Genomic DNA, 16,829 nt, shown 5'->3' on the forward strand with positions numbered 1-16,829 from the left:
CGGAAATTTTCTTTTTAATCTTTGTTTCTTCCTTTGGCAATGTTCCTTACTTTCTCTTCCCTGCTCATATTTTTTGAGCTTTCATTCTTTTCATCTTGTCCCGACACTCTGACTGTTCCTTTATTATCTTACTCAGTGCCCTCTATTTTTTTGTGTCTCTTTAACGTTGCCTTCCTTGAGTTTCTGTTTTAAGTTCCTTTCTCTTTTATTTTCTAATATTAATTTTTTATTAGTTTTAAGACTGTTTTGTCATTTCTGATGCAAGTTGTTTAATCTATCCAACTTCTGTCTCAGCCTCATATTTCTGGATAACCAACTGAACTTCTCACCCTCCCCCATGACCCCCTCCTCACTCTCTCTTCTCTGTCACCATTAAGAACTTGTGGCAGATTAGTTTAATCCATCCATGATTCATGCCTGATACAGAGTCAGATTAATGTAAAAAATGTATTATAAAAATTGCTTGCAGCTTTGTAAGCAGGATGAACTGGTTTGGGGTTGACACCTTCAGTCTAGGCCAATAGCAGAGAAAAATATGTAGTTAACAGTTTACAATATAAATCTCTTCCTAAGGTGAAGTTAATCCAAATGAAGATGTAAAGGCTTCCTGAGTAATATGTATTGTCTACATGCACTTTCAGGAAAACTTGTTTGCAGACTTTCCTGCGTGCAAGAACCAGTTGTTCTAAACCAGGAAGGTATGGAGATCCCAGCGTGTAGTTTCTGTGGGACTCAAAAGGATTGAATAGGGCACCTCAGAAACTAGTGGAGTGGCAAAGGTACCTTACAGCAGTGGACCGTAGCTCTGCTTTCCTTGCTTCCAATGGTGCAGAGCACAGAATGGGACCTGCAAGGAGACATGGTGCTTTCTGTTGCTTTAATGAAGTCCAGGTGGAATCTTGTCAGTTATGGACAAGCACAGATTAGGAATGTTAAGTAGACCTCCTCTTCTGATCTGTTTTTCCCAGTAAGAGTTGTTTTACTCAGCTATCGAAGTTCTATAATAATAGAAAAAATTAAAGTAGACAGAAAATCAAAGTAAGCTTTAGCCTCTAAGAAAAGGATAGCAGAAGGTAGAATAAAGGTAGCAACGACTTTTTTTTTTTTCCAACAGTTATGTCAGAAACATAGTCAATAGATTATTCAAAGTATCAATTGAGCAAATTAATTAAATTAATATCTAGATTCAGGGAATCCTTAAAGTTCTTAGCCATGTTTTATAAAAGACTTCAAAGGTTAATAAAATGTGTATGACAAAATCCTTATGCCTGAAAGGGCTTCACTTTTTATATGCTAAAACATCTTCCCACTGAAATCTTATGGAGCTCAGTTTCTTGCATTTAATCAAACCACCCAAATAAATTTACAATCTTGTATGATCATGTATCTTAAGTCATAAGAGTTGTTTTTTCACTTTAAAAATCCTTTGTTACATTTCTTTGCATCCTATGCAATTTCAAATGCTTGATGTAATGCTTTGAAATAATTTGAAAAAGCATTCAAGCAGAAGCTGTGGGTTTTTTTCCACTAGCTAACAAGACTACGTTCATTTGTTACACACAGAATGCCTTCTCTTTTCATGGTTTATCTGATGCCAATAGAGTTCAACATCAGGCTTCTCACTTTCAGCTGGATGCTATGGGCAAAGTCAAATCATTTGCTGTTAACATTGTAAAGCACTGCATACTCTTAGGACACGCTACAAATAATAATGTTTATTCATCGAGTGTCTGGAAACACACTCAGAAGTGATTCTTCCTTTTATTTGTTTGGTGACTGCATGCTGCTAGATCTTTGGGATCAATAAAAGCAAATGCTTAGTCAGAGCTAAGAATGTAAAAAAAATTCAATAATTTTTTTCTTATTCTAGTTGATGGAAAACTTCAGTGAGGAACTTTGATGCACTAAAGGCACTGTCATCAGTTAAAATGGATCTTCTAAGCCCTCAATACAATATGCAGTTTCATTTACATCACTCACTGATGATACATTTTACTCACTTCTCTATATGTCACCCCATACACTAGGCTGTATAAAAGCATTAAATAAGTCCTTCAGATTTCATGGATGCATGTTCCCAGCATTAAAAGTATAAAAGTAATGGGATTTGCAAGTCGTACGGCATTGGAGGGAGTTTGCCATATCATATTACTATGACGTCCAGAACAGCTCTCCTCAGCTGATGGTGATACTTGCCCTACGAAGCCTGAGGTCTGGTGGTGTATCAGGCAGATATCCTTCTCATAGCTCTAAATAAACCAGCACTTATACTAGAAGTTGTGGAAGTGTGTCAGGGCAACGTTCACTCCAAACTCATTAGCTCAAAGGCAGGTCTAAATAGCCTCAAAGCAGACCTGCACTAGTGCACCTGCATCACTTCAAAAGTCTGAACTACCACAACACAGTGACTAGGTAGAAAGATAGCATTGCTTGCTGCTGTCTCAGGTACCTCCAATTTCCCACAGCATTTAAAGGCTCTAAACAACTGCCTCTTGCGTCTGCTTCGCCATTTCATATGCTTTGCCCAAATCTTTTACCTCATTCTAACCCCAAACTTTTTATTAGACTACCTGCACTTCTACTATCCCTGTTTTATAGATATTAAATATTTACCATTTGCATAAATGAGCAGTTAAAAGCAGTTTAAAAGTAGTTTGGTCAGTTACATTTTCTCCTTGGCGACAGGCCCCCTCTTCAGTTTTCTGTGCTGGCTTTTCTTATCTGCCTCTGTGGTGCATCCAATTAAAGAAAGGCCAGAGTTTATACTTGGATCTTAACAGTGAAGGAAAATGCGACACTGACAGAATTTTAAAGATAATTGCTTCCTGGTACTGATTTTTATTTAGGTATAAGACAGTGTTCAGCACACCATTTTTAATCATATTTTACATTTCTGTGCATCTTTAACAAGCCCACTCAACTGAATGGTGAACTAGATGATGTAATACAACTTTGATACATAACAGCTTGCTTTAACAAGTTAACACCTGTCAGCTGAGCAGCTATAACTCACTGTTTCCACATCCAGGGTCCTCTGTGGGCAGCTCACATTTTTTGACAGCTTAAGCTGTTGCCTGCACCTCACAGCTATAGGGAACTGACTGGGAATTGCTGTCCGCAGCTCCATTCCAGGCACAGGAACTCGGGAGATGTGGTGTCTCGGTGGTCCTGAGCAGGTGCTAACACCTGTGAAACCACTGCATTCATAACAGAGGAATGGTGGCTCTGCAAGTGTAGTGAGGCTAAGCTTGTCTCTATCATGGGATGGAGGTTTTGCCAAAATGATCCCTTTTCAGAAAAAGATCTTCAAGAGCAGAGATGGTGACAACTTTGAGAACAGTGCCCATTGTTAATGACAGATGAAAGAGACATCAAAGGAAGGGTAATCAGAGATGGATTTTCATTACCCTCCTTTCTGCCCACTGAAATGACTAACATGAAATTCCCAAAATTGTTATCCCTGCTTATCATCGATTTTCCTTTCTAGAAGGAAATAAGACAAGTAAGACCTGTATTTTGCCCCTGAATTTTCATTTCAGCTACTGATGGCCTATTTTAACTCCTTTAGCTACTTTTTGGCCTCAAAATAATTTTGAAAGAGGTCCTACACTTCAATGGCATGCTGTAGCTTTCAATACTGTTATTAGTGTCCCTCTAACTTCCAAGGGAGGGTTTCTTTCCATAGTTTCTCAAGGCGGATGTTTTGATAGTATGAGAAGCTTTGCTTTCACTGTCCTTTAGAAATGATTCCTTCTAATTATATACCAAGATCTGAAACAGCCAAGCTGCATTAGTTACTTTGCTTCACATAAATATATTAGTATCTACAATGCAATTAGAAATGTTAAACCTTAGTTCTAGAGAAAAAACCCTGCTTTTCTACTGTCACCTCTTTTTGAAAAGTTCATAAAGCTTTTAATAAAGCAAAGCATGTTCTAAATGTTTTTATTAAAAATATAAAAATTATTGGAATTCAAGTAGACAGAAATATTTATCCCAGTAAAATATGTAAAATATTTTGGACATATTATAGGCAGTCATATAGTTACACATGACTGTAACATCAGAAGTTACCATTATGATCAGTCAGTCCAACTTTGATGTAGAACAGTGCCACTACTTTTCACAATATGTGCATTAAATTAATTCTTTTTTTCGCTTACTATCCTTTACCCAGAGGATTTAATGCCCTTTTTTTTTTCTTTAATATAACCTCCCACTACACATCACTGCTTATTCATTCTTTCCTTTCTTTTATTCATTCTTTCCTTTCTCCCCCCCCCCCACCCCCCGCCCCAGTATTAATTTTCTTTCAGAAACAGATATTTTAACTGAAGAAACTTATGTAATCATCACTTTGCATACCATGGGGCTAAGACAACTTTGTATCTCAGACTCATGAAAGCAATGCAGTGTCCTGCACCTGTCTGAAGCAGCTCCATCAGCAATATAACTCCTTGCCTCCTCAGGATCACATAAGTGACCCCAGAGCTGCATCAAGGAAAGCACTTTTCTATTCCTTATGGACAGCCTTCCAGGGCCAGTTAAAGGGGGCCAGACTAGCTATATTGCTGATTGCCATGACTTTTTAGACACTTCACAAGGTGCATGTTCAGAGTCATGTGCAGCTGAAGGAAAGTCACATGTGAAAAGAAAAATTGGGCATGGAAGAAGATGATATCCATCATGTCTGAGATCAGTTTTATGCAGCAGATAACCAACATGAGAGAATAACCAGAGTGACAGAATGACATCTGTCATAGAAGGAAATTAATTGCCCTCTAGAGATGCTTTTTGTCTTTCTCTGAAGTGTCAATGATTAACTTGAACTACAAATCTTACTTTTGAGATGCCAAAATTACAGAAAATGAATGCTACCTAAATGTGTGATCTTTCCAGTAGGTATGGTGAACAAAAAGCATTGGGACATATTGAAACAAAATATCTTTACTGTCCAGCTGGCAGAAGCAGATTATTTAACTGCAAGAGATTTTTATTTTTATTTTTTGCTGTAACTTCCTCAAGAAATGTATTCCCCAGGCAGACTGACTATATTTCAGTTACATGAAGTGTATCTCACATTTTGTAATTTTTCACTCAATGTAATCAGCATTTGAAAAGAATTCATTGAATTTTAATGTTATTGAATTTGAATTTTAAAAGCATTTTGAAAACTGGAAGCAAAAAATCAGAACATGAAAATATGTTATGAAATAATAAATGATGAACCTCTGTAAAACAGTATTACACTGGAAAGCAAGCAATCAACAGAATTTCCTCTTAGAGGCATGTATGCTTCACAAAATACCTGCCTACCTGACCAGAAAATACTGTTGTTATCTTACAAGTTATAAAACCTTGCAATATCTCTTTCAAATAACAAACTCTGAAATTAAGCCATTTATGGTTCTTCTAAAGTTTGTCAGCTGTATTTCATAGTTGTAGCTGATACTGCCCCAACAATTTATATGGTTTGCTATTAACAGGTCTATCAGAATGTAATTATTTCATGGCCACCTTTTCCTTAAATCTAAGTTGAGTGCAATAGAAGTAGAGTTTTAATTATTATAATGCAAAGAAGCTTACAATTTTATTTTTTTTTGGAGCAGTCTGGTTATCACATAAAAAAGAAGATATATTTGGCTGGTACAATCAGGAGGAATGTAAAGCTCCCACGCCTGCCTTCAATAATTGATGAAGTGGGTCAGTGACATTTTACAGGGCTGTGATTGAATTGCACCCTTGAGGATAAATAGCGCATAAACCTTTTCCGCCAGCTCTTTGGTAAGTTAATATTGGCAATTCCAATTTAACGCTTATGAATGTAAGTATTGCAGGCTAAGTGATATAAAAGAACAGCCACAGCTATTGTCTTTGGTTGGTGCTCTTTCCCACAAACACTATTGAATCCAATGAAAAACAGAGAACTCATCTGTCAAAGAAATGCATGTGACTGGGCTCGTTCTGGGCAGAGGGGAGTGCTCTGGAAGAATTTAGAATTTCTTGTATGATGAAAAATGCAGATTTTTATCAAAAGTGCCTGTCATTAGCCCATTTGGGAAATATTCTTGTTGATTCCTTGGTGAGGTGGTACATTGAATGGTTGTGAGGTTTCAGATGCGTGTTAGTGTTGACAAATTCTATTAATAATTTACAGTAAAAGGAAATATTTTATTAATGCCATCTGAAATCAATGCACAAAATTAAAATGAAGCATTCCCAATTGTTTAACTAAGCTATGGGGCATGGTTGGAGAAAACAGGTATTTAATTTTTAGAATACATTGTTCATTTATTTTTAAACATTTCATTTAAGCATAAATGAAATTCTTTCATGCTGTCATTATGAATATTTAATTTCTTCAATGTCACATATAACTTTTATATAAACACACACGTAATTAGCTTTTAGCTTCAACTGAAAGAATCTGGAGCTTACTAACAAATCTGCACGGTTGCGTACAAGTAAATTGATATCAGCAGTTTCTCCAGACTGCATTTCACAGGCAGTGTTTTTCTCCACTGTTTGGACTTTTCTGGGCTTTGTTGGTGCTAGTGAACTAAACAGGGACAGGGCTGAAGCTCAGTCTCTGGTCTTGTGGGTATCTACATCATTTAATGCTAGTGCACTACTTGATATCATTTTGGTCCATGGCAGGCATCGTTTTCCCAGAAAGTGCTTGGGCTCAGCCTGTGCATAGCCTAGGGCTGTCCTGGTGGGCTGTACGGACAGTGCTGCCTTGCTTTGGGGAAGATAAGTTTTTAGCCATACAGATGCAAGCCATACCATGTCACTTGTCCTCAGGGTCAGAGAATGGTGTCTGACCCATTTTATTCACTAGCAGAGATGCAGACATACCCCATAGCTACTTTAAGAGCTGCTGATTGAATGCCAGCTCCATTTGCAAGGGTGGCTACGTCCCTGTGGCATGCCGTGGACTGGAGGGGAGCTCCACGGACCTCTGCTGATGGATGCCACAGTGCAGCTGGTAGCTCTAAACTTGGTTTAAGAAACACTGTAAAGTTTAATGCAAAGCATTGGGGACATAAGGCCAATTTCTACAAAAACAGTTCATGCAAGACTCCTATTGAATTCAAGAGAAATTTTGCCAAGATGAGGTTTGTTAATTAGCTCTGTTGCCATTGAAAATGTAAAGCTTAAAACTCAGGGAATGGAGTGTCCTCACAAACGATTGACCATCCACTTGCTTTTCCTGAAGCAAACCACTGTGCTTGGTGTGAATACTGAGGGGCCATGTGGACCACTCCTTTGGAAATACACAGGCTTGAATGTAATGATGGATTTACCAGGGCATGGAAGGGAGAACAGTCATAGCATATACATTATAGGCAGCACATATGCTCAGTGTCACACACAGATTTGCTGTCACCACTGTGGCTGCATCCAGCCCCAGGAACTTGTGCCTTTCCTGAACATATGGTCGGAGCTTAGTCCCAGGAGTTCATAATCATGGCATGTATGCTTTGTAAAAGGGATGAATAGTTTTACTGGGAAGCAGTTTAATCAGTCTGTTGAAAACTTTCTTGGCTGGAAAGCTTAAAACTGGATAATGAAACTGAACCTGTAAGACCACTTGTGAAAAAAACTTGTTTTGTTTCTGTACCTGTTTGAAAATATAATATTGGGAAAACATCATCTTAGATTTTAAATTCACTAGGTGAGAGCAGACCCAGCTACCTAAGCCTCCTAATTATAAGCATCTGGTATCACTTTTTATGTGATAGGCATATTAATTCGAGCTAGTTGGGACTTTAGGAAAATTACTGTGGGATTTTTAAATTGGAGAGTGCTCATTCCATGCTCATTCATGCTTTGCAAATATGCATTTATTTCTATAAAGCTTACATCTTAGAGATTTTTTTAATTCAGCACAAGACTGGGTCAAGAAAGCCCCTGTCGAGAAAGCCCTTTATCCCAGAGCCTGGTGGTGGTACTTGGAAGTATAGGAGGTTCCATTACCACGTGGGCCTGTAGCTCCCTCTCTTTTTTTTTTTTCCTTTTGAAGAACTTTCATTCTGGCATATAATGAAAAATGATATCGAACCTTTGGGTTTTGTGTGTGCTGTTGTGTGTGCCAAAATTCTTGGTTTTTCAGCCAACAAAGATCAATCTTGGTAATCCTGCTTTAGGAATGCAAGTCCTACCTGCTGCCACTACTCCAGGCCTCTCATCTATCTTGGATGCTTGGCAGGGGCAAGAAAGAATGGCTGAAGGCAACTGTTCACTTCAGTAGTTCACTTACCTAAAAGAGCAAATATTCTGCAAAGAAATCCTCTCATTTCACCTTTCTTAAACCAATAAATGCTGTGCAGTCTTGAACTGTACTCTTCCTACGTAAGAGTCCTTGCCAGGACTATATTGATACTGGTATTTATTTAATTTTAAAGGGCATTTGGATTTCAATGGTGTCAGTACATATGCCTGCCAAAGAGTATGGCACCATGGGCATGACTTTAAAAACACTGTGCACAAGAAGTTGCAAAACGTGTATTTTCCTAAGCATAGTTATTCACTATTAGTCAAAGAAATACCTTTGGAAGTCTCTAAAACATCCCTGTTGTAAGTGCGGACAGAGGTGCTCCCAGTGCCTCTCAGATGCTTTTCCCAGTAAGGCTGATGCCAATATCCTCACCAAGCTCAACTGCAATTTGAGTGGAGTCACAATCTTGATTTCTGCTGGCTGTGTTAGCTGGCCTTAAATCCTTTAAACTTTAAGGAAAGGCTTTTATATCTATGAAGTAGCCCATACAGAATTCCAGGTAAGCCTGGGATTGTAGCCTGGCTGACAATATCCACAGTGTGGTGAGAAAAGGGATGTCAAATATTCTTTTTCTCCCAGTAACCTTGAAGTGACAATTCCTGTGCTTGAAAATCTTATACTGTCCTGTACTTTAAAAGTAAGGTATAACTTCTTAAAATATTTAAAATAAGCATTCCTATCATGAAATATATTTATTCAGATTTGAAAATGACATGTATAACTGTTTGAAAGCTAATTACTTATTTCTGGTGGTATCTGTAAACTTTCAGGATTCAGAAAAGAAAATGAATTCAGTTATGTCTCTAGTTATGTTAAATTACTGGATTGAACTGTTCCCCTAAACCCCATTTTGCCATGGCAAAATTCCCATTGAAATCAACTGGACTTCTGTAACAGTTAATTTTTCAATTATCTCTATGGGAATTATTAATGTCAATAAAATTTTTGGTGAATTAGGTCCATGGCATATACGCAGGGCTCTAACTTTCTGTTTCATCTTCTGATTTTCATACTTTGTCTAGAATATGGAATTTAGGAAGAAAACAGCCACAGGAGAGATATCCACATTGCTAAGAGATTATTTTTATTTAAAAAATCAGTATTAATTGAAATTTTTCACCAGCTCAACAGATATAACTGTAGGGAGTTTATTAAAATTATTATTAAGAAATTGTTATTCATTATAATTCTGCTTTCACTGCAAGAAAAAATATTATTGTAAAAAAACAGATAAGTAAAGTATTATACTAAGATCAGTGGAGTTTATTGTATGGCAATGAAAGATTATATATACATCATGGAGTTTTTGTCGAGTAGCAAGATGGATAAGATGTCTTGTTTAATACCCATTAAACAGTTAAAAAAAAATAAATTCCACAACATACAAAAATTTGTGAGTCACTGAAAAAAAAAAGGCAGACAGAAGATAGTCTACCTGTAGACGAAATTTTTCTTTCTCAATAGTTTCACGTTCTTTTAAACTCTTGTGATGTAAACAAATTTGCATTTATAGAGCTTTGCTGGCCAACACGAAGTCTCAGACAAATTAAAAATTACAGGGAAATTTTTTTCCACAAGTATCTGAAATACAGATACTACCTTCCTGGTGAAAAATAACATGCTGTACAAAGATTTGAAAGGTATAGTTTTGAATGGACTGGGGAATTTTTCAGGTTTTGCTGCTTAAAACTTCTGATACATGCCAAACAAAATAGAGCACACTTGTACGTATTTGGCATATGGTGCAGCATGGTGGTATTCAGAAAAAGGTCCAGCAACATTTTATTTTATTTTTTTGCCTATTACTAATTTGCTTTTAGAAAATCCATTAATTTATTTCAGAGATTAGGAGTTAATAGGAGTCTACATATTTTTCAGGATATTTTTTATTTACCTGTGTATTTAATGTAAAGTTTTGGGAACATAAAGGTAAATTCTACAAAACTAATTCAGGCAAAACACCTGTTGCATTCAAGAGAAATTTGGCCATAGTTAGTCTTGGGGATTAGCTTTATTGCCATTGAAGAGCCTTGTTACACTGATGGTGGTCAGACACTGGCACAGGGTGCCCAGAGAGGATGCGTTGCCTTTATTCTTGGGGAAATTCCAAACGCACTTTATATAAACTGGGCATCCTTCTCTGGATGACCCTGCTTTGAGCAGGGAGGGTGGATTAGGCAACTGCAGAGGACCCTTCCAGCCCCAACTGCTTTTTGTTTTGTGATTCTGTTTTAAAAACATTTTCAAAGACAGACTATTTTTCAGTTTTTGTATATTTGTTTCTGGAAAACTGAGTTGGTACAAAGAAGGAAGATTAAAGTTCAAATAACTCCTCCCCTGAAGACAGGGAAAAACTGTTATAAAACCTCTTACAGTTTCTCGGTAGGTTGATGGAAGACACTTAGAAGATCATTGCATCCTCTTATTTAGCACTAACCGATTGCTTGAGACATAGGGAATCAAATCTCTCTAAAAAAGATGATGCCATAGGAGCAGCTAGCAGAAAAGAATGGTTTGGGGGGCTGATTAAAAGGCAATCTCCACTGTGATAATATTCCTGATGCACAGGGGAAACTAACCTGTAAACAGGGGTCAGTTGACCTAAAGACCAGGGGCAGGTATTAAAAAGATTCAAAGACTTAACCAAGGCTTCTCCATCCATATTTTGTAGCTAAACCATGACCTGACTTTCAAACATGTTGACCACAGATATGTATAAAGAGGTGCATTGGGTAAGACCAAAACTCCTGTCTCTGAAAGTGGATGGTCAAGGATACTTAAGGAAGAAGGCTAATAACACAGCAAAATAGAAAGAGTAATTTCCTTCACTGAAACCTTTGAGCACCCCTCAGTCTCAGCCTGCGAATTTTTTAAGCCAAAGTGCCACATTAATGAATTTAAGAACCAAAAAGTGTGTTGTGGCCATGAGAGAGATAAGCCCAACATCAAAGCTGTAAACCAAGGAATTTCCAGACATGTTCCAGTGAATCTTCAGTTAGTGAGATTGCCCTGAGTTGAAATTACTGAATTTTGTTGTACCACTGGTTAATTTTCTTTCTTCTAGATGATGTCAGGGCAAGAAGTACAGCTTACCACATCCAGACCTTGTTGATCTGATCTGTAAGTAATGTAAAAATACATACTCTCAAAATACAGGACCTACCTCTACTTTCAAGAAGAAGCAATAATGATTGGACAAACACCTATCTTTCATCTTTTAAAAGGAACAAATTATTAATAAAAGTATTAATTGGATAACCTCCCCATATGCTCTTATAAGATTATCTTATTTTTTTACTGAAGATGATCAAATACTTCAGGAACTGGGGCCTTTACATTTATTAGGAATATATTATAGGATCCATCCCCTTTAGATTATTGGTTGGAATACACACCAGGTCAGTGATTAATGAAAATTGTTATTATTTCATGGTTGTTCAGTGACCTGTCTGGAAGGAACCGATGTCCTCTGTTTTATTTTGGCAGGTGTACGATCATGTCTGAAAGCCAACAGAATTGTGTAGCTGTCCTCCATGTCTGTGCTACTAAATCCATGACCTCTGCAGGAGGTCATGGATTTAGTAGTTCTGGAAGCTAAACACTTCATTGCTTCTCAAGACCTTTTCTCTGAAATACCGCTGACTTACAGTGCTGTGCCGTGATTGCCTTTATTGGTCTGCTGCAAAGATGAGAACTTTCAGACATAAGGGAAATCTTTCTAGATGATAAAGCCTTCAAGTATTTGAGAAAACTGACAGGCTGGACTTACATTTTTAGAACAATTTGGGCAAATATTTATCAGGAATGGTTTAATGTCACAGGCTTGCAACACAATTGAGGTTCTCTGGGGCTGTGAATTGTTTGTGATGCCTCTGCAAAAAAACTAAGAAAGCCCACATTACCTATGTGAAAAGACAGAAGATTTTTTGGGGTGCAGGAATAGAAGCTCAAACAGAGTTGGTGCTGCCTAACAGCAGGAATGTGGATGATCTCTTGGAGTAATTTCCAGCCTATGTTTTCTATGAAGCTATGATTTCATAATGTTATTGATTCGACTCTTTCCATCAGTTCCACCACCAGAATCAGATGGAGGTACATTAAAATAAGAACTGTAGGACTGAATGTCTGTATGAACATCAGTGTCAGTCCCCAAGGAATGCAGCGGAAGTGAATATTTGAAAGATAATTCTAGCTGATGGCAAGATGATAGCAAAGCATGCTTTAATAAATACACAACAACAAATTAATATGCTACAATTCCAAAATCCTAACGAGAAGTTGGGTTTCCAGTTGGGAGCCTGTATGCTTGTGAAATTTAACAGTAATTGTTTCCTACCGTACCTGTGACACACACTGTGCTACATTACCTATTGTATGTCCTTTAAATGATGAATGTGTTTGTCCCTCGCAATCTCATGAGCATAATGATTTGTTTACTTTTTTCACTTTCACTGCTAATCCATATTAGAAAGTTTAACCTAGTAAACAAACTAGAATCCAATCAAAGAAAGAGGTAATAAGTGTCTAGAAGCCTGAAGCTAGGCTGGCTAAAAGGATTGTTTATCAGAACAAATGCTCAGTGGTGTAACTGTTTGTTAGAAGTTTAGTATTGTATGCAAAAATGTATGCTTTTCCTTCACTTAGACATTTAATCCATCTATTTATTTTCCTTCCACATAATAACAGAACACATTTCAATAACACCATTGCCATAAACTGATAAAAATTTAGCATAAAAACTTGAAATTGTTCTGATTTATCAGAAGCTTCATCAGTTTTGAAAACTGTTTTGAGAGCTATACTGCAGTGATTTAGCCTTGAAAAGAAATAGTTTTGGGTTTTAAGCATTTGTAGTACATCTTCAGAAAGCCTGATGTATTGAACTTCATGCAAAGTAAGAACAGGAGATGCAATGCGTTAGTTCCCAAACTGAGTGGAAAGAAAGTTTGATTTATTAGCACTTGATCCTGTGAATCATGTACCCACCCACAGCTTCATAGATTAGGTGTTTGCCGCTCTAAGTTTGAGCTGAGAATTTAATGAAACAGGATTTGATGAATTCTATAAAGTTTTCTTCTCTATAATTAGGTTGTTATACATATGGAAATAAAAGGATTTAATTTCCAGTCATCTCTCTTGCTATTTTTCTGTGTAATGTTTAGAAGCTGAAGAGTGAAGGCTGAAACAGAGACCTGAAAAGTTATGATAATGCTAATATGTCAAAAAGCACAGGACATAATATTTTGTCCCTATGCTTGCCTTCAATGCCTTCAACGCCTTCAACCAAGTCAAACAGAAGCCCATGTATCTGTTCTCTTTACTTCACCATGATGGAACTACTGCTAAATGTATCACAAATGAAAGTTTAATATGAGTGTACATTTATTTATATATTAGTGTTTTATTACATAATGCTAATTTTCACATTGAAGTGTGTCCAAAAGTGATAAAATAAACCTTGCCATATTATTTTTGTTACTAGTAGAATAACCGTTTATTGATCTTCTAAGCAGTCATTTGATTGATAGTTCTGAAATTGCCATAGTTCTCATTATTAAATGAAGAAAAGGCTGTTATTTAGGTATATATGGAGGATTAGAAAGTTTGTTGCAATATGACTATATTTTTCAAGGAACATGGAAGTGTTGCAATACTCTTAAAGACATAAATAAAAGCTTGACAATTTTTTATTTAGAAAACATGATAACACAAGATAATAATTTCTGAGAGCTAGAAAAAGCAAATTAAAGCTTAATTTACACCAAAGTTAAGAGGAAACTGAAGAACTGGGATTGAAAAGTATTGACAGAAAGGAGAAATGAGAATCAGTCTAAGAGTACAATCTGTGAATCATGGTAACTTAATAATTGCTCCATTTGATTTGTTTACAGGAGGGAGCAAGAAGGGTGAGAAATCGGATCAGACACATTAGTCTGCTGACTAAGACTGTAGGCTTCAGTAGACTGTGAGTGAAAATAATGGATTATATATGTTTTTCATGACCCAGTTTTCTGACAACCAGTTTATTCTATATGCGCTGACACCACTCCTGATACATACAACCTCAGAGAATAAACTCAGCTATAATTTGAAATGTGCTGGCAATGAGAAGAAATTAAATTAAATTGTGTATAGAGGATAAATGTTCAAACCTGAATCAGTATTAAAACCCAGATTTGTTTACACTTATGGCATCAGGGTTGTTCTTAGGTCAGTCTTTACAAAAAGAACTCAATACATGCAGTGTGAGTCTACACTTTCCCTGTTTTTAATCTAATCAAAATTTGCATCTAGTAAATATGAATCAACCATATATAAGTGCATAGAAAAGCAAAGTGTTATTAAATAATCTAATTAAAATTTACATCTAGTAAATATGGATCAACCATATATAAGTGCACAGAAAAGCAAAGTGTTGTTAAATATGCATACTACTGACTTAATCATAGGAGTTAAGGGGAAACTTGAGAAAACTAGGATTTTTTGGTATGTTTTTCTTCTCCTTAATCTAATCAGACAACACTAAAAGCCCAAGAGGTATATAAACTTCAGTAACTAGTTATATTAAACCTGTGTTTACTTAGATGATTTGTATGAGATAAATAAGTAATTACCCAAAGGACATTAAAAAATGGAATATATGAGACTGCATGTGAGCAAGCTAACACAAGGCAGAGAGCCTGACTGGTGCATATTTAATAAGAAGAATTCCCTGTGCTTTTATATCGTCTTCTATTCTATAGAAGTCCTTATATCACCTTTATCACCATAGTAACTCAGCACTTTGCAGTCTTCTCCTTCTATTCATTGTATTATTTTATCAGTTTAGTAAAGGATAAAGTGTTTCCCAGATCATCCACCATTTGGTACCCTGCCTTGTGGGCATCCTGCCAAGAAATATTGTGAATAATATAATAATTCAGCAATCTTCTCCAGAATAAGAAGTGATCCCTGATTTATACTACCGTACAATCAATTTATCATTGTATTTCATCATAATATTTAAAACTGAATTAATCATGAGTGCTTAACATCTTTTAACCACTTGATAAACATTTCTGTATCCTTCTGAGTCTGGAGTATCAATTACTATGGTCATAAACCTCGCACAGGTTGAAGACTGGCTCTAAACTGTCTCTGTCAAAAAGCTGCATTCAAAGAAAACAGTCATTATTTAAGCTCACTAGAGGGTATTTTTAAAATTTTCCTCTATTACAGTACCCCCAAAAGGAAGGAAGGTGCCAGGAAAGCATGTTTTGTAGCCTCACTTTGCTATATTATTAAATATGAACAGCCATAACAGACTAGAAAAAATTAGAAGGTATTTTCATTTTCATGCATATTTAGTCATTTCCCTTTGAGCTATAGCATATGAAATTAGATAAATATGTAGTTACTAATTAAATGTTACATGCTCTCAGAGTGGATACATCAGTTAAAAGGAAAGAAAATCTGCAGTTAGCTAGTTTCATACAAACAGGAATGGTAAAGATTATATCAGTGAGTAAAAACAGTTTAATAGATTGTATTCAAAAAATTAGGATATTTCTCTGTCATTTAAGCATTTTTTTCAAAGATACCACCTCCATAGTTTCTAAATATGCGTTTGGCTTACTTTTATTTATTCATACTGAAGCAGTGTGCCTAGAGGCTTTGTCAAAAAGCTTGAGTTTATCTGCATGAATACATACCTCACTACCTTGAAACAAAGCTGACGTTTCTGGGGTTTGATCATTTCACTGCAAACCATACATACATTTGTCCTAGCTTTTATTTAACATTGCAAAGCGTTCTTCTTCTGTGTCGCAATACTTCAGTTTTGTGCTTACAGATTAATCATAATATATGATAGCTAGGCTGGATGACCCAGAGAAGCATTTTAGCTTTTATTCTGAATATAACTTTCCAAAGTCTACCTTTTGATTTGGTTTTATTCTTAGCAGCACTTCTTTACGCACACTGTTTCTTAATGTTACCAGCAAAGGCTCAGAAGGATAAAAATATTTTTTTCAACCATAAAGTACTATCATTACGTCAACAGATATCTGGTCTCACTAAATCCTGCCATAAGAAATTTAATTTAAATGAACATACTACTTTCAATCCATTAGAATTACTGTCATGACTTGCACAGTTTCACTCCATTAATTTCAGTCATGTTCTGTTCTTTCTCAGAGGAAGGCAAGGTACAAATAAAAGAGTATAAAATTCATCCCGCAGTGCTTCAGCCAAGAACTGCAACCATACAGCTCACAAGAGTGACTATGTGTGCTAATCAGTAGGGTAGGTGGGACCAGATCCTTTGGTTAATGCAGCCTGATAGAGCTTCAGGATCTGACTTGCAGATTTTAAAATATGAGATGATGAGTGGCTGGAGCAAGCTAAGTTGTTCAAACTACACTTAAATACTTACTGTGATATTTCCTTCAAATAAAGAGTTAAGGATGCCTGGTCTAGATAGATGAACCTAACATTTACAGAGGCTTATTTATCCAGCACCATAGACTCGGTGATTCCTTTTTCTGCATTGCCTCAGATGGCATTTATG

At 36.4% G+C, this 16,829-nt stretch overlaps 1 long non-coding RNA gene across 2 annotated transcripts in view; it reads left to right on the forward strand.

Moving 5' to 3' along the window:
- The window catches only part of LOC130151868 (uncharacterized), a 36,150-nt gene extending 19,758 nt beyond the window's left edge, over positions 1-16,392 (forward strand). Inside the window, exons 2-3 of one of the 2 annotated variants that reach the window (XR_008822765.1) lie at positions 5,610-5,784; positions 14,173-16,392. This is a non-coding gene — a long non-coding RNA (uncharacterized LOC130151868). Of the gene's footprint in view, positions 1-5,609; positions 5,785-11,345; positions 11,616-14,172 lie in introns of those variants that run through there. The other variant, XR_008822766.1, reaches the window with a different exon arrangement.
- Positions 16,393-16,829: the final 437 nt, after the last annotated feature.

This window comes from Falco biarmicus, chromosome 6, assembly GCF_023638135.1.
Source record: "Falco biarmicus isolate bFalBia1 chromosome 6, bFalBia1.pri, whole genome shotgun sequence".
Taxonomy (NCBI): domain Eukaryota; kingdom Metazoa; phylum Chordata; class Aves; order Falconiformes; family Falconidae; genus Falco; species Falco biarmicus.